Raw genomic sequence first — 22,962 nt, forward strand, 5'->3', positions numbered from 1 at the left:
AGGTATATTGCACGATAGTTCTGATCACTATTGTTCTCACTGTAGTAAATAGCACTCTTCCGTTTTGAATAGCAAATGTAAGCATTTGGCAAATCCAACTATTTATGATTATATACTTGGAGTTCCAAAGCAGTGCAGAAGAGAAATCTCTGAGCACTTTTCACTTAAGATTGTTTTGCCATCACGTAGTCTCATTTATTTGCAATCTTCACCTGATATGATTGAAGTTGACTGAATTGTATGGAAAGCATCATATGTCTATGGGGACCTTTAGACAACATGTCCCAGAAAGTCGACATACTGGCAGTATGCCATCTTGCAATTGCTACAGATGAGGCCATCACAGGTGCTTTAGTGTCTGCCACTTTGCCAATGTTATTAGACCCTTGGGCAGTGGGGACCTGCATAGATTCCAACTTATTTAAATAGATTTCTAAAGAAGAGACAAAACTGCCTACTGATGCAGATGCTTCTGCTTCAAATAATGCCCATAGGACTTGTGCCAGAAGCAGAGGCTACTTTTTGTGAGTGCATCCATACACAGTGAAGTACACACCTGTTAGCTCCCCAGACCAACACAGATCCTTCAGCTATTTGAGGCTAACTTGCTGCAGAGAGAGCGCTATGCTAAGCAGGCGTGAACTAAAGTGCTTCTGCTGCTTAGTCACCCATGGAGGTATTAAGGCATCGTTGGTAGAGATAATCATAAGAGCAAAAGGGTGCAATCAGCTGATTATATAGTAACTACTGCATTGTTATGGTGGTAGAATGTGATGTGACTTGTTCCTAATGAGTGTATAATGCAGGAATAGACACTGCAGGATGTTTTCTATCTATAGGAAGTGTTTGTGTACCTAATTTATCTGCTGGGCTGAGCTAGATACCATATAGTGGGGAGTGGGGGGGCTTTATGACCCCCTGCACTACTCACAGATATATTGAGGTTGCTGAATATGTTGATGCATTAATAGTAAGTAAATATATTGTTAGCATTTCTTAATTGCAATAAAAAGATGTTGTTTTATGTTCTATCCTTCTGGAGATTGGCATATTGTAAAAATAATTGTAAATTCTGTATAAAACTGTAGTCTATTCTGTATGCTTTGCTTATGTATTGCACATTGCACTCGTTGTGCACACAGCACTAATAATGTTTTGACTACATGTTTGCATTCTTTCAGTCCTGATTAGAAATTAGCCTGCCTATGTTATGCCCTTTGTTACCATAAAAGTACAATTGTAATAATAATGTGATACCTACCTAATCATGTGTATAAAAAAACTTCAATTGCGCTGAATAAACAGAACCGTTATTTTTTGTCTATTCCCTAGGGCAGTAGTTATTATTCATTTGAAACCACTAATAAATATTAGAATAGAATTTGCCTATCTACAGCATTTCAAAAATGGATATATTGCAGTGCAGTGACAGTTTTTTTATCTTCTGGTCATTGATCTGAGTGGGGGGACCCATAACATTTTTCTATGGGGCCCATGTTTTCTAGTTACATCCCTGTATATGGAATATGTAGATTGTGCCATTGTGAATATTTTCTGATGACAACTGAACATTTTTTTTAAACAATGCTAGATCCTGAACATCAGCATGATATATTCTTATGGCCTATAAAGACATAACCTGTAACCATGATGGATGGCAACAACATGTTTACAGTTGTACCACTGGGAATTGGAGTGCACCAGCTTTAGTGCTAAAAGTCAGGAGCTTTGGAATATAACTAAGCTTTTATAGTGTCACAGTATGCATCCCTGCATTGTTAATTAACACATTCAGTGAAATATCAGTACACATAATCCCATCCTGTCAGAACTCTATAGAGAACCACTTAACCCCCTGTCAATCAGAGGACACCCAGTGACATGCAGCCTAACATCATAAGGTCTCCTCTGTTGGGTTGCTCTCTTTTTCTGATTATAGACATCACATCTCCCTTCTTCAATCAGCACCAAGGCAGTCTTTTCCTTGCAACTGTGGTCACAATTTCTCTTGACATGGCTTTTATCAGACTTGTCCCCTCTCCGCTGTGCTTTCTCAATCAAGCTGACAGCTTTCCCCATGTGTAGAGGGTTGCTTTCTTAGTAAAGGGGCTGGCACCAGGACCTGTCTGTCAGACACCATTCCTTTTCACCTGATCGTAGCCGTTTCAGCTTTCCACCCAGATTAATTCATAGGTATTCGCAGCTGACAGGACCTTAGAGGACGTCACTAGAATTTTACGCCTAGGAGAATGGATAGAAGAGCAGAAATGTCTGTTAATTGACAGAAGGCATGCAAGCAGAGATTGTAGTAGAGCGAAGACAGTTTGAACAGCAGGAGACTTGAGGGGGCAGAGAACATTATACTAACATTTTTTTTTCTTCCTCCTCTGCCTTGGGAAAATATTGCCTTGCAAAACTCATTTATTCTTTATCTGATAACAACATAAGCTGCGATGGAATAAAATATTTGTTTTTAGGTTTCCATAGACTAGAAGTACTAGGAGCAGAGCTAAATGTTGTAATACATTTAAATCTCTTGTTTAATGAGTACAGCTAGGGCAGAGATATTTATAAGCCACACTTTTAACTGTAACATTTATTGGGAACTAGAAAGCATGAGTAAGAGCAATGTCACAATACAGATTTAATCATTGGCAAAAAATCCCAGTGCCACTAAGAGTCCGCCCACCTTCTCCTATCATGTCACTCTCTCACTGGCCCCTCACTAATCAAGTTTTTTTTTCAGAATTCTGGACAATGAAGGGGAAATGTCCATTAAGTCGAGTTGCAACACCTATCATGACCTGTGTAAGAAAGACGTATATAGTTACCTATTTTCAACCTTCTTCGATCTGGTGACATGATCTGGCTCCCATGTGTCAGTCAGAGGTGGCTGCTGGGGAAAGGAGGGAGAGCTGAAAATAGATGGGCTATAGGAGCCTATCAGTGATGTCAAAGCTCCCAGGTATTCCCAGCTGTCCTCTTCCTTGCAGCCCTTTCTGGCTGACACAGGGGATCATGTGACTAGGGCAGGATGAAAATAGGTATGTACAGGGATTGGACAAAAATATGGAAACACTACATGATTTGCAGGTGTAAAAGTAATGACATGTTTCGTGAAAGCAGAAGTGATGTAACATTCTTTTGCTTCCTCTGTGTGATGAGACACCTAGCTAACAGGTGGGAAGCCTCACTTTCATCATTCACTGCATGTGCTGCTAGTAATATGGAGTCATGTTAGAGCTGACTGAGTTTCAAAGAGGGCAGATGGTTGGTGCCTGCTTAGGTGTTGCCTCTGTGACTGAAGTTGACTATTTATTGAGGTAAGACGTTTCTTGTAGTTGGTTACCAGGTTCGCACACATCCATGGAGGGATTTTGGTCCACTCTTCTTTACAGATCTTCTCTAAATCCTTAGGGTTTCTTGGCTGTTGCTTGGCAACTCGTTTCAGCTCCCTCCATAAATTTTCTATAGGATTAGAGTCTGGAGACTGGCTAGGCCACTCCATGACTTTAATGTGCTTCTTCTTAAACCACTTCTTTGTTGCCATGGCGGTATGTTTTGGGTCATTGTCATGCTGGGAGACCCATCCACGACCCATTTTCTGTGTTTTGACTGAGGGAGGAAGGTTCTCATCCAAGATTTTACAATATATGGCCCTGTCCTTTGGCCCTTCAATGCAGCAAAGTCAGCTTGTACCTTTAGCAGTGAAACAGCCCCAAAGCATATTGTTTCCACCTCCATGCTTGACTGTAGGGATGGTGTTCTTAGGGTCATAGTCAGCATTTTTCTTCCTCCAAACACGGCACACAAAGGCACATGTACAGGCCCGTCTAAAGTTTGCCAATCAACATCTCAATGATTCAGAGATTGATTGAGAGAAAGTGCCAGATGAGACCAAACTTGAGCTTTTTGGCATTAACTTGATTCGCCATGGAGGAAGAAAAATGCTGACTGTGACTGATGTGGTGGCTACTTTACCTTTCTGGTTTTAGGCTTTTTTTTTTTAGGCTTTTTTTTTCCCCTGCGAGTAATGCCGCATACACACAACCGGTTTTGCCATCGGAATTAACTCTGAAGGTTTCTCCGACGGAATTCCATTCAAGCGTCTTGCCTACACACGGTCAACCCAAAGTCCGACCGTCCAGAACGCGGTGATGTACAACACTTATGACGGGACTAGAAAAAGGAAGTTCAATAGCTAGTAGCCAATAGCTTCCATCTCGTACTTGCTTCACAGCATGCGTCATTTTTGGTAAGTCGGGACAGCATACAGATGATCGGTTTTCCCGATAGGAATTGGTTCCGTCGGAAAAAATTTGAACATGTTTAATTTCTAGGTCCGTCAGAATTTTCAAAAAGAGAAGTCCAATGAGGCCTACACACAATCGGAATAGACGATGAAAAGCTTCCATTGGACGTTTTCTGTCGGACATTCCGCTCGGGTGTACAGGGCATTAGTCTGTTTTTTACAACAGACCAGGCTGTCCAGCAAAAGTGGCAGTTTAAAGTGATACATTGTTTAATTTAGACTGTCCCTATTTCTGTATATGGATGATGGCACTGTAATGATTTTAATAAAAAAATATCTAAGTGCCCTTTCCTAATCGATATACAGCTGTCACATGACCCAGATCTTTCCCAGTCTGCAGGGAAACATGAACAGGGAGAGCTTCTAATCCTCTGCTGCTGGTCACATGTTCAAAATAAAAAAAACAGCCTTTTGTATACAGAGTAAAAATAAATAATTAATATCAATAAACTATTTTAAATTGACATCAAATCTTTATTATCTTTTGGCAGTAACATGGTGTGGACGGATTTCTGCCAGTCACTCCCAAAAATGGATGATCATCCATTTACATGTTTACATCCCCATCCTTCATCATCCATTTTTGGAAACGGATGAAAAACTGATGAATATTTCATCCATTTTGATGTGACTGAACTGATAAAATGAGCGGTCCGCATGTTTGAAAGGGATCTTAGGCACCTACTGAAAGATGGAGCTGCACTGCATACATGCGCATGCTTATGTTCCAATATATGCTAAAATCAATCCATCATGGTCAAAACTGAACTCCACACAACCAATGCACCCGTCCATCGGCTCCGGGTGCAGGCGCTGACATCCTTACTAAGGGAAACAGGAAGTGAAGACTTGCGGCTTCACAGCCTGTTTCCTACTGCACATGCGCAACGCTTTCTGAATGGTCCCGTCGTTTCTGGGACACACACAGATCCCAGAAAGTGACAGTGAAAGGAGGAGGGAAAAAAAAACCTGCAGCAGTAGCTCGTGGTGGTGCCATGGGACGAAAAAGTGTAATTTCTTCAGTGTTGTCACATGAAAAGATATAATAAAATATTTACAAAAATTTGAGGGGTGTACTCACTTTTGTGAGATACTGTATATGCGAATTGGATGCAGGTTTCTCCGCATTCAATTCGCATGACAGGCGAGTGTGACCAGCTCTCAATGGAGCCAGTTCATACAGGTCCAGGGCGGCTGCAGAGCGGATTGCAAAAGGGTTCTGTCCGTTTTTGGATCCGATTCAGGTGCGAATTCAGGCAAAATTTCGGACCCGAATCGCACCTGAACCGGTGAACAGATAGAACCCCAACCTGTGACTGCACATATGTGAACCTGGCCTAAGACTTACTATAAGTAGTAAAATCTACCCCACCACTTCCAGCATGCATACAACAGACTGCTGTTATGCCAAGATTGCAATGTCAATGGCGAATGTAGCTTCTTATTACATCCCTGCAGATATTCCACTAGAGACTGGTTGACACAAATCTCTTGTCCCACTCCATCCAAAATAGAAAAGTAACCTCAGATGTTTACAAAACATAGGATACAATTGATAGCATTCTCTGCACATATGCTGATTATGCATTATGCTCATATACCGATTCAGATTTTATGGTTATCTTCTCTTTCCTGGTGTTCTTACATACAACATATTTGGCCACGCTGTGATGTCATGCACAGTATCAGTGATGTCACTCATTTTTTCTATATCCTAGCTATTGTATCATGGGCTTTGGGAGGAGACAGTGGGGGCTATTTACTAAAGGAAAATCCACTTTGCACTGAAAGTGCACTTGGAAGTGCAGTCGCTGTAGATCCGAGGAGGACATGCAAGGAAAGTAAAAAACAGCATTTCAGCTTGCATATGATTGGATGATAAAATCAGCAGAGCTTCCCCTCGTTTCAGATCTACCCCTCAGATTTAGAGTGACTGCACTTCCAAGTGCACTTGCAGTGCAAAGTGGATTTGCCTTTCGTAAATAACCCCCAATGGGTTTATTTACTAAAGGCAAATAGATTGTGCACTTTGCAAAGTGCAGTTACTCCAGAGCTTAGTAAATGAAGGGAAGTTCTGCTGACTTCCACCATCCAATCATGTGCAAGAAAAAAATGCTGTTTTTTTTCTTTTCCTTGCATGTGATTGGGTATTCTTTGCAAAGTGGAGCTTTACCTAATTTACTAAGCTCTGGAGCAACTGCACTTGTAGTGTGCAAGTGCACTTTGCAAAGTGCACAATCTATTTGCCTTTAGTAAATCAACCCCATACTGTTTCCAATCGACAAGAAAAAAAACATATGCACAATGATGAACTTTAATGAAGAGCTTTATTAACTCCTTTATGGAAGCAATTTTTAGAAAAATAAATTATTCCCGCAGTTTGTATTAGAGACACTTGGTGGATACATGAAATGTATGTGTTGAATACCCTTTGTATAATAGGGGGGAAATATATTTGACACCTAGGAGAAGAAGCAATGACTGGTAAAAAATGGGGTCAGTGGTATATTGGCAGGCAGCTGGTAAAAAGGAGAAAGGAAGACGCAGCAAGCAGAATCTTATGGATCGCACACAGCATTATCCTGTGATAAATCTCATGTAGTTTCACATTGGTAAATAAGCTCCATGTTTGCTTAACACGCTGTTAAGTCCCTGTGAGACAATGCACACTGTATGTGTGTTGTCTTTATCCTTCTCAGTGTCTTGTTCACCTCTGCGTGAATCCGCTTGTTTGTTAACGCTGGCTGTGATGTGGATATTAGGCAGTGCTAAGCATTCCTAGTGACAACAAAATACTCCCCCTGCCCTATATTACTATGTGCTGCAGTCTGACAACCTCACACTGAACCAAAACACAACTATTACTCTACATTGAAGCCTATCTAAACTTACAAACAAAATGTATTATATTACAGTTTACCGATCCTTAGATATGATTCTTTTCTTTTTCCTTTTTTTCCCCTTTTACTTTCATTTGTTGATCTGGCCAGTAAATCTGTTATTTTTCATACAATGAGAAAAAAGTGCAGCGCTAGAAATATGAAAATCACAAATGTCTAATGAGAATAATAAAATATGTTTGAACAGTGACTGTGAAAAAAACATATAAAACAAAAGGAAAATCACATGAAATTAATATGTAAAAAGTGTTGAACATTATATGAGTGAAAAATCACTAAATCGTATGAATGTCCTTGATGACATAAATCACATTTTCATTAAAATAGTCCATAGACAACTTGATAGTAGTGATCAAAAAGTTGAATGAAATATATGATAAAAATGTGACTTTGATGAAAGAATTGATAGAAGATTCACCACCTTGTATTCTTAAAGGCTTACCAGAAAGATTGGACACAGATAGGTATACACCCACTGGGTCAATCTGTCTTGAATAGTAATGAGCCCAAAAGGCAGCTGCCACAGAAGACACGAACTCCAAGGGGCCAGCAAAACTTCCGATAATATGTTAGAGGAGTATGCCCAAACACGTCAAATGTGTCTAAAGGAAGAAAGAAACAGGAGAGCACATAGCGTAATTCCGTAAAAAACTCGTAACTTATTTATTAAAAATGAAAGAATAACACTCACATTTCTGGTAGTTAAAAAGCGCTTATGATAAAAACAATGGCAGTATCAGTGGCATCAATAGTCAATACCAACGTGTTTAGTCCTATAGGACATCATCTGGGGTGGTAAATCTGTTATTTTTCAACTTCATTTAACAGACCAAGCTGTCCAACAAAGGTTATAGTTAGATGAACTGTTTAACCCCTTCCCGCTGACCATATGCATATATGCAGCCTCACAGAAGTGGATCTTTTTTGTGGGTCCACATATATGCTTATCTCTCTTTGTGCTGGAAGCATGCTACACAGCACGCTCTCAGCACAGGGACCGGGCTCTCACCGAGCGCCCTAGGTCTTGCCCTGGGTCTTGAACCTGGACTCCCAGGTTCTGAGTCACCTGGTCGCTGTGATAGTCTCTGATTGGCTTTCCCAGTGATCAGTCACTGTGAGCCCACCCCTATGTTTACTTCCTCTTTTGAATGGAGGGGAAGATACAACATATCCTTGCAAGGAGAGAAAGATACATTGTATCTTTCTCTCCTTGCGGGAGATGAAGCTGTGAGTAAAAAAAAAAAAAATTGTGTAAAAAAAAAAAAAAAAAAAATTAAATACAAACTCAAAATAAACAATAACAAATTAAGTAAAAATTAACAAGATCAAGTTTTGCCAGGGTTAGTGTTAGGGTCAAGGTCAGGGGTCAAAAGTCATGTTCAGCTTATTTTGGGTAGAATTCATTTTTTTTTTAAATTAGTATCAGTGTCAGTGTGTTAGGCAGGATAAAATAAATGCAAAATGCACACCATTGTTTCTGGGTCCTACTACGGGTGCAAACATCGACTAACATACACATATGTGGTGTTGCTGCGATCATCAGGAGAAGGAGACTTTACTTTGGGTTGTTGTTTGGTGGTGAATTATAGTAATAGCAAGAAATGTACAGCTACATTTTTTTTTTTTTACTATTTTTGGCCAGTTTTTCTGATATTATGATAATAATATGATATGATAAAAAAAATCTGGATGACGGACCCCTTGCTTTAATCAACTCTTGGCATTGGTGACCCTCTATATTAAGAAGCAGGACACATGCATGAGGCTTGCCATTACTCCGGACTTAAGGCTTATAGCCACCTTGCGGTACTTGACGACGGGGAGAAGTCTCCAGGACCTCATGTTTACCACTGGGATCTCCCCCCAGGCTCTGGGACTCATTATTCCAGACAGCTGCTCAAGCATTATTCAAGTCCTGCAGAAGGAATATGTTCAGGTAAGTTTTTTCCTTTAACATCACATTCTATGTATTTAATGTTTGCTAATGTATTGTATTAATTTCTTGATTACATTATTATCATTATTGTAATATGCTGTGAATTTCCTCTTTGTCCTCATGCATGCTGTAAGCTTCTTTTTTGGCCTACATGCATATTTTCCTTCACTAACCTCCCCAGCATGCTATCTTGGGCACATACACACCTAGCCTAGTAACTTGACAATGTTTTTTGTCAGCTACATTTTTGGGATTACCCTAAACAACCCCTAAAATGTGTCCAAATGTTATTGTTGTACTCAAATTCAGGCAGAGTGCAAGAGGCCATTTTTTGGCCTGTCAGAAACCATGAATCAGACTGAGACAGAAGTACAGTTAAATCGCACTTGTTTAATAATAATAAAAAGGTAAACAGAATAAACATAGTCAAAACATAGCCAGAATTCAGAAACTGGAACGGATAGTGAGACAAGCCAAAACCTCAGGGAGCCAGAGATGAGCGTAGTAGAACAGCAAGCTGGATCTGTAGCCAGAATGAATGTCAGCCAAGCAAGTCTTTAACAGGAACACAGGAGAGTGTCTCTAGAGATGTGACCAAGGTGAAGGCAGAGATCATCTGGGCTGGACGGCTTAAGTAGGCAGGACTGACTACCAGGATATCATCAACAGGTGAGTCACTGTGGAGAGAAAGGAGGTGGCAATTAGCCGACAGCTGAGTGGCCAGCTTTGAGAAGGAAGGGCTGAGCCCAGCCCTGACAGGGCCCTAAATTCATTTCGAACCCCCCCCAAAATGCTAAGTCAACATATACAAATACTCTACCTGCTGACTTTGCAGAACCCATACACACTATCCCTCTTGTGGTCATATTTCTGGATAAACTCACCAAACCATGTAGTGCAAGAGCCTGACAGATTACCTTCAAATTGTAACATAGACATTTTTCTCCTATTATATTGATAGGTTATTTCTGAATGTCAAAATGTGCTGCAATTTGGACAGTTTGTATCCATATTTTTAGATTATGACACTTCTTTACCTGTCCACTGGGCTGCCAATAGTGTAAGTAAGAAGGGGCTGGCCAAAGTATCACACATTATTTATGCAAACAGCTCTCATGGAAATGGAGAGGGTTACCTGTCCAAAACATCTACCCATTACCTCCCCCCAGAATAAAATTTTAAGAATGGGCCACCAGAGTGCTTGAGGAATCAGCTAAGTTGACCTTACACTTTTGTCTTTAAATACTCATTTAAGTTTTATCCTTGTGTTTGCCAAGCATGTTTGTGTCAAATCTGCCTGCAATGTTATGTGCAGAAGTAGTAATTTCTTTTTTCTTTTTTTAATCCACAGTTTCCTTCCAACCCACAGCAATGGCAGGATGTTGCAGCCCAGTTCCATCAACAGTGGGATTTTCCCAACTGTGGTGGTGCTATTGATGGAAAACATGTCCGGATTGTCCCACCACCCAATTTGGGTTCATATTATTTCAGTTATGAAGGCTTTTGCAGCATAGTCCTGCTAGCTGTAGTGTCTGCCACATATGAGTTCTTGTTTCTTGTTGGAAAGATTCTGATTGAGGAGTCATTATGCAGACAGAGTTCTACAAGCGGATCCAGAATGGCACCTTAAGCGTGCCACCTGCTGAGGAGAATGTTGAGGGTCTCAATTTTGTTTTTGTTGGAGATGATACCTTTGCTCTGGTGCAACATCTTATGAAGACGTTTCCTATGAGGAACCTCACCCCAGAGCAGGGAATATTTAATTACAGGCTTTTTCGTGCCAGAATGGCGAAAACGCCTTTGGCATCATCTCCAGTCGGTTCAGGCTGTTTTTAACACCAAATAACCTGGCACTCTACACAATCAACCACATGGTATTGTGCTGCAGCATACTACATAATTTTTTAAGGAGGAATGCTAGCAGCTACCTTGCCTCAGTGCCAACTGACACGGACCCTGCAGTGGCAGGCCCATCTGAAGAGGCTGCAGCTCGGCCATCTGTGGGCGTGATGAAGGCTCTAGAACAGTGGTTCTCAACTCCAGTCCTCAGGACCCACCAACAGACCAGATTTTAAGTATTACCTTAGGGAGATGCAGACTAGAATACTGCAATCACTGAGCAGCAAATGATGTCACCTGTGATGTATTTCAGTTATCTTGCAAACCTGGCCTGTTGGTGGGCCCTGAGGACCGGAGTTGAGAACCACTGCTCTAGAAAATGCTGGATTGCCCTCCCAAAATGCCAGAGATCTACAGCAAAAATACATGGATTATTTTGTGGGTAGAGGGGCAGTGGCTTGGCAGCAAATTGTAGCTGATCATGCCTAATATATTTCTTTGATCATAAACTGATATTTTATTTGAACTACTGTTGTCTGTGATTCTTATCTGTCTAATATGTTCCCAAATGGCCTTTATTTTGGCCACTTGCTACAATAGTGCAAACGTACCTTATTTGCTACATGTGGTGACAATATATTCTTCAGCTAACTATTATGATGTGCTGTGGGTCTGCTATACACACATAATGTTTTGGTTCTTAATGGATCTAATGCATGAATTTCAAAAACATTATGCTTTTTCAACTCCTTTCATTTTTTGGAGGCATGAAAATTGCCGGAATTGGCCACATTTAAGAGCACATTGTCACTGTAACTACACCAACTTAACACATACACTGGTATTGAGCACTGAAATAATAAGCTACACATTGTTTAGTAAAAAAGATTTTACTCAAAGCATATTCACATGTGCATGTTAAGATTTTAAAACAAACCAACATCTTGGTGTCTAACATGTATGTTTTGCATTATTTGTCATTTTTTGTGGCTAAACAGGCATGTTCGAAAACATTAGATGCACATTCCCAACTCAGGAACTTACAAAGTTCGAGTTTGGGAAAGCGAAGGCCAAATGAGACATTAGTATCCCAAGACTGTGTGTATGTTGCCTTCCTCAGATGGGGGGATATCACCCCTCTAAAAGCCAAAATTTGAAGCCACGTACATGCAGAGGCCAAATAATTACATGTCCCTTATGATCACCTACTGTAAATATGTGTAGTTCCAAACATGTTATTTGCTAAACCCACAAAACACACAGTGTGTCAACATGTGCTATCTCCCATCATGGGGTATCAATGGATCTGTTTCGGGGGTGAAACCCCTTCCTCTGACCTACTTTAGTTAGGAGGAAGGAGTTGAACCCCCAAAACGCGTCACACACGTTGACACACTGTGTGTTTTGGGGCTTTAGAAAACTAGATGTATGTATGGAAATACATACATTTTAGGCATGGGATCATGAAGCAAATAAAAATGTTGAGGCACAATTTGTGGGCATCTTCAAATTTGGGCTTTGCTATTTTTCAAAACACAGAAACATTACAATTCACATTAGTTAGGGCAGTGTTTTCCAACTCTCCTTCTCAAGATGCAAACCCAGATTATGCTTTCTATATTTCTTTAATTTGGCACAGGTGAATTTGTCATTTTCACTGTTAGTAATTCGCACAGTAATTTTTTGACTGAGGAAAATACTGAAAACAGGACCTGGTGGTTCACCTAGAGGAGTGGAGTGGAGAAACACTGAGTTCTGTCACAAAACTTTCAAATTTCAAAGTCAGAAAAACATGGTAAATATGGTAAATGAATGGTAAATAAAAGTGCAAACTTGAGCCAACAAGTGGAACAATAAACTTCAGACCAGGCAAGAGGAAATTAAAATTTGGCAAACATGTCCACAAAATCACGTATTCTTCACTGTAAAGCAGTGGCAGCCTCCTTGATTTGCTCCAGATCCTTCAAATAATGCAACATATCTGCACTCATTCTGCAATGGTGCATCGTGGAAGATCATGACCTAGTAAGGAGAGTAAAAATTTGTAAGGGAATGATGGTCAAATGGCTGAGGCCATACATAGTGAGTTGTGGTCAAGTTACTAGTCAAATTCCGGAAATACTTACCTACCCAGTCTATTGTTGCTTGTAACCTGCTTGCCCTTCAGACACCTACACTACTAGAAATGTACACACTGCAACTACTCTGTAATCTTCGCCCTGGTGCCTGGGTCTCCAAAACTCGGGTACCTACCAACACTGCCAGCTCCTTCCACCTCTTCCTTCTTCATGCTAATGTTAAGGCACTGCATACTTCGCTAATGTGTGGAGTGGGTGTTTTGTTTGGACATCTACAACACTCAACATGTATACTGTACACATTTGAAGGCAGATTCCAAGAATACTTACTTGCGCAAACAAGAGACTCCCGAATACTTTCTTCCTCTTCTGGGTCGCTTTGGCCTTCAGTGTGACTTGCGTTAGGGGATTTGACGTCCACAATGGCAAGATCTGTGCTGGGTCCAGGAGTCGGATCCCATGGCTCCAAACAAACATCCTGGGAGAGCTCACCACACTCACTTTCCTCTAAAAAGAAACAATACACCATTCATTAAGCCACCCCAAGTCCCATCTGTTTCCAGCATCCATTTCGCTACATTAGTTGACCAACCTTGCACTTGGTCTGATGTCAATGTTTGCTCGTGACTAGTGGACTCCACCATGCTGCACTGTTGTTTTTTTTCTGTGAAAAATGCATAGAAAAGAGAAGGTGATGTCATTTTACAGAGGGCAAACACTGGACAAGTGCCAACATTAATAAAGTCCTGCAGTTGCCCCCCACCCCTCTTGTCTCCTATGTGATAGGAGATATATGATGATCATTCTAGCAGGCGTGACTCTGTGACTGTTGTCACTTACGTTTTTGGGGGGAAGATGGCCTTGTTGCCGCCCCTGTTGGGGCTCGAGCGAGGGTAGCCTCCCTTCGTCCCTTGTGGTGGCTTGGCTGGAGCCTCATTTTTTGGTGCCTCCCTGTTGAAAGAAGAAGAAAAAATTAGGTACAAAAATAAAGAAATGTCAAAAATCAGGACCTAATAGGAATGTTCATACCTGCTTATATTATATTTTCCTTCATCTTTAAAATAACAAGTCATACAAAGATTTTAGAAAACATTATATATAATTCTCTCAAGCTACTTGGAGAAAGAACATATACAACCAGCTAATTTACACATATACATATTGGTTAGCTACAAATATTGCTTAATTTTTTTACGATCAATCTGGTCTTGTTCACAGTGTTTGAGATCAGACCATCATTTTCTGATTTGGTTCTTTGATCGTTCCACCGAAAATTCGGACTGCAAAACGGCGATGGCCTTCTCCAAAATTAGATTTCAAAACGCTGTTGGGACTTGCAGTCGTAATCGTGCTTCTCTAGAATGCGCACCATCTCCACCATTTTACCCTTGCTCATGGGGGTTGCTCTGTGCCCCCTTTGAGCTCCCACACCGCTGGGATGCCTGGAATCCTCCATGTTGTCCTTCCCAAATGTTCCGCCATGTGTGTCGCATGCAGAAGAGAGATGGTCACGCCCCAGCGTCATGACGCACTGAGTGCGGAGTTTCACGCATGCGCAGTGTATATAAATCCAGAACGCACAGTCGAGGGAGTGGCCGTAGGAACGATCTTGGAGTGGGGGACGAACGATTGCCATCGCCAACACACGAAAGGAGACAGAAAACGAAGGGACAATTGGAATTTGGGGCATAGGTGAGTAGTGGTCTATACTGCTTAGTTCGAGGCCTATATTGGGACCAGCTTATGAGTTATGGTTTGTCTTGTGTTCTGTCTTACAGGCATCATATCATCATGATGAATACATTTTCTTTGCCTGAATTTCTCTCCCAATTCTCTGGAAGGTCAAGAGTCAAGACTACTCGAATAAAATCTTGAGGAAGGCAGCGTTGGAGAAACTGCTCAAGTTGGTGAAGCCTGTGTACCCCAGTGCATATATCAACTATGTGAAGACAAAAATTTCTAACCTAAGGAGTACTTTTAAAAGGCAGCTCAACAAGGTCCATGACTCCGAGAGATCTGGAGCAGCAGCGGATGATCGCTATGTCCCCAGGCTGTGGTGTCACCACAGCCTGCAGTTTTTGACCAACCAGACAGAACCCAGACCATCGCTGTCTACGCTCTCTTCGACATCTGCTGAGGCCACAGCTGCTGAGGTCCACCCAGGTCCTGCTGCACAGGATGAAGATGTGGAGGAGCCCAGCTTGACCCAGGTATAGCATTGTTGAACATATTTGTATCTAAAAATACAATATTGAAAACTAGACCTTATTGTTCAAATATTTCTGCCTTAACAAAGTAGTTTCCATATCAATAGACCAGGGATATGCAATTAGTGGACCTCATCATGCCTCTGCCTCTGGGTGTCATGCTCGTAGCTGTCAGAGTCTTGCTATGCCTCATGTTGACTTGTAATTCTGCAACAGCTGGAGGTTCCCTAATTGCATAACCCTGCAATAGACAGTAGTGACCAAAAATTATTTCAACAAGAATGAAAAATGGTGGGGTCAGGATGATAGCCTTTTATATTTATCAACATTCAATTTGCAACAGTGAGAAGTTCAAAATTGTGTGTGATTGATGACCAAACCCTCAAAAAGATTCTAATTATGTCCCATTTTCATACACATGAAAAGTGTCAGTTTGGAGGAGCCAGCGGCCAGCAGCCAGACAGAGTCCCAGATCCCTCCTTTATGCCCGCCTGCTAAAAGGGCCAGGAAGAGCAGGAATCTGGAGGAGGCCACAGCTGCCTTCCTCAGCCAGGCCACTAATGCCCTCAGAACACACCCAGATGAGGCTGAGGGATTTGCCGTATTGACTGCCAATAAATTAAGGCAGATGGATGGTGAGCAAAGGAGCAGTTGTGGGGAACTCCTCCTGAAGCTCCTCAACAAGGGGGTGAGGGGCCAAATTAAAGAAAACACACAACTGTGTGATCTTGTGGCCCCGCATCCACCACTAGCACAACCACCCCCCTACCACAACCACCCCACCCACCACAGCAGCACGGCGGGCAGTGGCAATACCAGCCCCAAGACCCCACAACAAGGCTGCTGGTCTGGGGATTTTCACCCCTTCCCCACTTACTAATTATTATTTTATTTTTTTGGTGAATAATGATTTGATTTGTTATATTTTCTATATTTTTGGATGCATAGAATGCACTTTTTGGTTAAGTTCTATTGGTAGATAGCATGTCTAATTTAATTTGTTTTCTTTTTTTCATGCACAATAAAAAAATTGTGTAGAATAATACTTGACTATGTGTTTTACTTCAAAGGACAGTTTGGGAGTAGGCAGTTACATTTTAAAAAATACAATGTAAAATTAACGAGGGACACCAACATAGTTGTATCTTTGATATTAAAAACTACGGGATAACTTGCCCAAAAAATAAAACAACAAGCATAATAATATTATTCTTGATATCACTAGAAAACCAAAGAATTTACAAATACGTTTGCCATAACTCCATCAGTATCACCAGCAAAGCAGCTTCATTCTCCATTATGAATGCTAGTTTATAAGACCGACCGCTTCCAGCTCGTCCTTGCTTCCGAGCATGCGTGTTTGTACTTTGGACTTTTGTGTGACGGACTTGTGTACAGACGATAGGAAAATCTGACAACAGACCGTTGTCCGCCGAAAATGTATTAGCCTAGCATCCATTTGTTGGCGGAAAGTTGGACAATTGTCTGATGGAGCGTAACTAACAGTCGGAATTCAGGCCAACAGTCTGTCATCACACAATTCCCTGCCGAAAATCCGATCATGTGTACGAGGCTTTACACCAGCTGACCTAGAAAGTGCCTTTCTAGGCAATTTCATCAACAGTTGTTTCTTCAAGGAAATGGTTTGAGCCCTGGTTCACATTGTCAAATCGCATGTCAAATTTGGCGCCAAATGCCGGCAATGGCACCATCCTAATCAGTGCGATGCTGCATTTGCGGCGCTGCACCGATTTCAAAAAGTAGTTTCTATACTACTTTTTGCGATTTCGGGGTACCATTTTCATTGACATCTGTGCAGAAACCCGCAGATGTCTGTGAAATCACCGCCAAAATCGGGACTGACCTGCGGGAGTGAAATCGTGTGAGTTCAGCTGAACTCGCACAGCTTCATTCCCTCAGCTCAGTGAACCAGGGCTTAACCATATAAATAAAAGGTGATAGTTGTAAGCACATTTGTATGTATTATAGTTTTTTGTAATTGTTACACTCTGTTGTATATCAGAATAAATGAAAATTATTATAGTTTGCCCAGGTCCCTGTAACTGTCACTTTTGCTTGACAATATGGCTTACATGTAACTGGTACTAAGCTTTGGGGAAAATTAGTGCAACTGCGCTTGCAAAGTCTGTATGCCTAGAGTAAATCCACCCCTAAGCCCCAGTTCACACTTCCGCAACTTGTCTTGCGACTTGAGAGTTCAAAGTTGCATGACAGGTCGTGCCCCATTAACCACAATGGAACCATTCTAATCGGTGCGACTCAAGACGCTCGGCCTTGGAAAAAGGTTCCTGCACTACTTTTGGTGCAACTTCAATATGACTTGCATTGACTTCTGTTAAAGAAGTCGTATGCAAGCCACGATGAAGTCGGACAGGGATGTCGGATTCAAAGTCACAGCAGTGTGAACCCAGGCTTAATGTATAGATTATTTTTTGTTTAACTAACATCTGTACACAGTAGACATGACATGCTTATAAAGCTTTCAAAAATCCCCAATATAATAAAGTAGTTGCATATGTTTTTGTTTGATGAAACTACATTACTCTTGGATCAAGCATTTTTTAATAGGAGTAATACAGCATATTGTTTTTATTTTTATGTGTAGACTACATCTGTTTATTTTATTTAAAATAAATGTATAGGATCAAAAATACCTTGTGCTACAATAATTTGCAAGTTAGAGTAAAGTGTGAAGTAATAAGGGAGTGATGTGTGAGCTCAATGAACTTTTCTCTGCTTACTAATATGTGCTCAGGAGAATGAGGGGTGCCAATAGAAGTGCAAGTACTTCGGAGCTTGAATAGCGCTGAGCTTCATTCTAGCAAGGTCAACACCTGCTTCAAACTGAGTATGGAAGGTTTTTCATTTGCTGCTTTCTACATTGACCTATTGAGGAACTAATGATTGTTGTTTCATAGTTTGTTCAGCGTAGCATTTATTTATTTGCTTTCGGGTATTGAAATCAAGAGACAGGAATTGAGGTCCTGAGGCTAATTATTTAGCTGTTTGTGCAGCATAATGACATAATCACTCTGTTGGTTTCTTTTTTAATAATACATCTTTATGGACCTTGCTTTGTGCACTGGGGAGCAGTCATGTTGGAACAGGAAGGGGCCAACCACAAAGTTTGGAGCATGATATTGTCCAATATATATATATATATATATATATATATATATATATACACATTTTTGTAAATATTTTATTCTATCTTTTCATGTGACAACGCTGAAGAAATGACACTTTGCTACAATGTAAAGTAGTGAGTGTACAGCTTGTATAACAGTGTAAATTTGCTGTCCCCTAAAATACCTGTACATCGGTCTGTGCATGAGATACAGTGGGCGCGCACACGCCTGCCGCACGCCTCAGGAGCGTGCCCGCGGGACCAGCGGACTCTATGTCCACCAGCCACCCGCGATTGCAGTACAGAGAGGCAGAATGGGGATCTGCCTATGTAAACAAGAAAGATCCCCGTTCTGACAGGGGACAATACTGAGATCTGCTGTTCCTAGTGATCAGGAACAGCAATCTCTGTGTTGTCCCAGTGAGCCCATCCCCCACACAGTTAGAACACACCCAGGGAACACAGTTAACCCCTTAAACACCCCCTAATGTTACCCCTTTCCTGCCAGTGTCATTTATACATGATTAGCACTGATCACTGTAATAATGTCACTGGTCCCCAAAAAGTGTCACTTGGGGTCAGATTTTCTGCCCCAATGTCGCAGTCCCACTAAATATCGCAGATCACCGCCATTACCAGTAAAAACAATTAAAAAAAAAATAGAAGTCCATAAATCTGTCCAATAGTTTGTAGACCCTATAACTTTTGCGCAAACCAATCAATATACGCTTATTGCCAAAAATTTTACCAAAAATATGTAGAAGAATACATATTGGCCTAAACTCTTGCACTTAATTTTCCTATTCAGTTTATTCAAGACTCATCAGTCGTTTTTATAATTCCATTTACTTTCTACAGTCCCAATTTGTTTTTTGTGATCACACATGTTTAATCACACAGGGTTGCCTGTTAGGCAGGCTGTCGTTTAACATACCATCTCAGCTCCCGTTCCCCATGTGGGGATATTCATGACCCTCAATGCCGTACCATTTGCACATGGATACCCTCTAAGTATCATATAAGGTGTTTTACCCCCCCTTTTTTTTCTTTTTTATATTTTTCACACCTGTGACTATAATAGACCAACTAGAAATGCACAATATATCATTACAGAGATCTTGCATGTGTACATGCTTTCTCCTGATGAATGACATCAAGTCGCGAAACACGCTGAGCTAACAGATGTCGTGTTCAAATCGCATACTTCATCCTACCATGCCATTGTGGATTCTGTTCATGCATTATGTATTTGACTATATTCTAATCATGTGCTATCCAATTTTGGGCTTTTCTATATGTATCATGTGCCATCTATTTTTTGGATTATTTATGTATTATGTATTGCTGTATGAAAAAAAGTTTTTCATTTAATATCTTACTCCATGCAGGTATTTAATTATATGTGTAGTATATCAATTTTCTATCGAATATGAATTATGAGACAAATGTCCTACGCCTTTACATATATTATAGATATGTCAATTATTATGCCACACAACACTTGACCCTCCGCGTACTTCATTTAACCACTACACATCCGCGCTATCCCGAATGACGGCCACAGCGCGGACCTGAATTCCCGGGAGGCCGTCATATGACGGCCTCCCCTGTGCACGCTCCCTGCACGCTGTGATCACCGAGTCACTGAGACTCGGCTGATCACCGATCCGAGTAAGGGGCTGGTCCTGGGCCAATGACAGCTGATCACATGATGTAAACAAAAGATCGGTAATCGTTTTTTTTTTTTTTTTTTACTCACGCTGACAGCGTGAGTAGAAAAAAAAGCCGGTCACCGGCTCGGATGTGAGGGACATCGGTCCCCAAGCGGAAGAGGCACATCTGCCTCATCAGTGCCAGCTAATAGTGCCATATAACAGTGCTACCTAACAGTGCCCACAGTGCCACCTAACAGTTCCCACAAGTGCCACCTATCAGTGCCAACAAGTGCCACCTATCAATGGCCACAAGTGCCACCTATCAATGCCCACCTGTAGTGCCAATCAGTGCCACCCGGCAGTGCTGCCCATCACTGCCACCCATCAGTGCCCATCACTGCCACCCATCAGTACCCATCACTGCCGCCTATCAGTGCCCATCACTGCCGCCTCATCAGCATACATCAATGAAGGAGAAAAATTACCCGTTTTAAATTTTTTATAACAAAATATAAAAAAAATAATTTTTTTTTTTTTTTAATTCAGGTTTTTTACATTTTTTTAACAAAAAGTAAAAACTGCAGAGGTGATCAAATACCACCAAAATAAAGCTCTATTTGTGGCGAAAAAATGATAAAAATTTCATTTGGGTAAAGTGTTGTATGACCGCGCAATTGTCATTCAGCGCTGAAAGCTGAAAATTGGTCTGGATAGGAGGGGGGTTTAAGTGCCCTGTAAGCAAGTGGTTAAAGTCCCGCCTCCCTGTTCTCTTTTGTGATGAATACATTTGTTTTTTTATATGTATTTTTTTTTGTATTATAGCAGAAAGTAAAAAATATTGTTTTTTCTTTTCAAAATTGACGGTCTTTCTTTGTTTATAGCACAAAAAATAAAAAACGCAGAGGTGATCGAATACCACCAAAAGAAAGTTCTATTTGTGGGAAAAAAAAGACATAAATTTTGTTTGGGTACAACTTTGCACGACGGCGCAATTGTCAGTTAAAGCGACACAGTGCCTTGAAAAAAATGACCTGGTCATTAAGGGGGTAAATCCTTCTTGGGCTGAAGTAGATAAATATACCTACAATTCAACTTTAATTTCAAACACTTAAAGAGTATACCTTTGTAACATATGGGATCTGTGTTAAAATGAATGTATGCCTTTGTTTTTTTAGCAACACAAAGCTTTTTTTTTTTTTTTACCTTCCAATGATTGCAGCTTGGATTTTACTTTATGATGCTCTCTGGGTCAGTAAGAGGTTAGAGTAATGCCGCGTACACACGATCGGACTTTATAGCATACTTGGTCAGACATTCTTCCCGCCGGACTTTCTGAACGGACGGACTTGCCTACACACGACCGGACTTTCCGGTAGGCTAGGTCCGCCCGTCTTTCTGACGGACTTTCGCCGGAGTTACGACGGACTTTCAGAATGAACGGACTTGCCCACACACGGACAAGTCCGTTCATTTTGAACGTGACTCGGGTACGACAGCACTAGAAAAGGAAGTCAATCTCGCCGCTTTTGTCGGCGAGATTGACACCTTGCGAGCCCTGTCGCGGGGCATACCAGGCCCTTAGGTCTGCTATGGGTTTTAAAGGGAACCCCCCTACGCCGAAAAAACGGCGTGATGTCGTCCCTAGAATCCATACCAGACCCCGATCCGAGCACGCAGCCTGGTCAGTCAGGAAAGGGGGTGGGGACGAGCAAGTGGCCCCCGCCTCCTGAACCGTACCAGGCCGCATGCCCTCAACATGGGGGGCACCCCAAAGCACCTTGTCCCCATGTTGAGGAGGACAAGGGCCTCTTCCCGACAACCCTGGCCCTTGGTTGTCGGGGTCTGCGGGCGGGGGGCTTATCGGGATCCGGGAGCCCCCTATAATAAGAGGGCCCCCAGATCCCGTTCCCCCACCCTATATGAATGAGTATGGGGTACATGGTACCCCTACCCATTTACCTAGGGAAAAAGTGTCAATAATAAAAACACACTACACAAGTTTTTGAAGTAATTTATTAGACAGCTCCGGGGGATGGGTCTTCTTCCGGCTTCGGGGGTCTTCTTCCAACTTGGGGGGTCCCACGCCCCCTTATGCCGTCACAGTCCCAGCATGCCCAGGGACTGTGACGGCATAAGGGGGTGGGGTCTCCGCCTATATAAGTCACAGCGGAGTGCTCAGAGAGCAGTCCAGCCAGAGAGACCGTCGTGTCAACATCTGGAGAAGAGAAGAGGGAAGAAGTCTCCACTGGCAAAAGAGCGGCAGGAAGACAGCGGAGGAGCCGGCAGAAGAACTGGAACACCGGGAGAAGAGGCCAGAGAGAGCGGAGAAGAACCAACTGGACGCCGGGAGAAGAGGAACCGGAGGGACCCCCAAAGTCGGAAGAAGACCCCCGAAGCCGGAAGAAGACCCATCCCCCGAAGCTGTCTAATAAATTACTTCAAAAACTTGTGTAGTGTGTTTTTATTATTGACACTTTTTCCCTAGGTGAATGGGTAGGGATACCATGTACCCCATACTCATTCACATAGGGTGGGGGGCCAGGATCTGGGGGCCCTCTTATTATATGGGGCTCCCGGAATCCGATAAGCCCCCGCCCGCATACCCCGACAACCAACGGCCAGGGTTGTCGGGAAGAGGCCTTTGTCCTCATTAACATGGGGACAAGGTGCTTTGGGGTGGGGGGGCCCCGCAGGGTGCCCCCTCCCCCAAAGCACCCCCCCCATGTTGAGGGCATGCGGCCTGGTACGGTTCAGGAGGGGGGGTGCTCGCTCGTCCGGACCCCTTTCCTGACCGGGCTGCGTGCTCGGATTGGGGTCTGGTATGGATTCTAGGGTCGACCCCACGCCGTTTTTTCAGCATAGGGGCTTCCCTTTAAAATTCATACCA

At 42.1% G+C, this 22,962-nt stretch overlaps 2 protein-coding genes across 3 annotated transcripts in view; one reads left to right on the top strand and one right to left on the bottom strand.

The window, feature by feature from the left end:
• The window catches only part of MACROD1 (mono-ADP ribosylhydrolase 1), a 1,161,618-nt gene that overhangs the window by 484,552 nt on the left and 654,104 nt on the right, over nucleotides 1-22,962 (top strand). The window lies entirely within an intron of this gene.
• The window catches only part of FLRT1 (fibronectin leucine rich transmembrane protein 1), a 429,526-nt gene continuing 419,999 nt past the window's right edge, over nucleotides 13,436-22,962 (bottom strand). The window contains exons 3-5 of the transcript XR_012236609.1: nucleotides 13,906-14,016; nucleotides 13,658-13,729; nucleotides 13,436-13,572 (exon numbers count right to left, since the gene is read on the bottom strand). The gene's annotated coding sequence lies outside the window, so the exon portion shown is untranslated. The remainder of the gene's footprint in view (nucleotides 13,573-13,657; nucleotides 13,730-13,905; nucleotides 14,017-22,962) is intronic.

Source organism: Aquarana catesbeiana, linkage group LG11, assembly GCF_042186555.1.
Source record: "Aquarana catesbeiana isolate 2022-GZ linkage group LG11, ASM4218655v1, whole genome shotgun sequence".
NCBI classification, from domain to species: domain Eukaryota; kingdom Metazoa; phylum Chordata; class Amphibia; order Anura; family Ranidae; genus Aquarana; species Aquarana catesbeiana.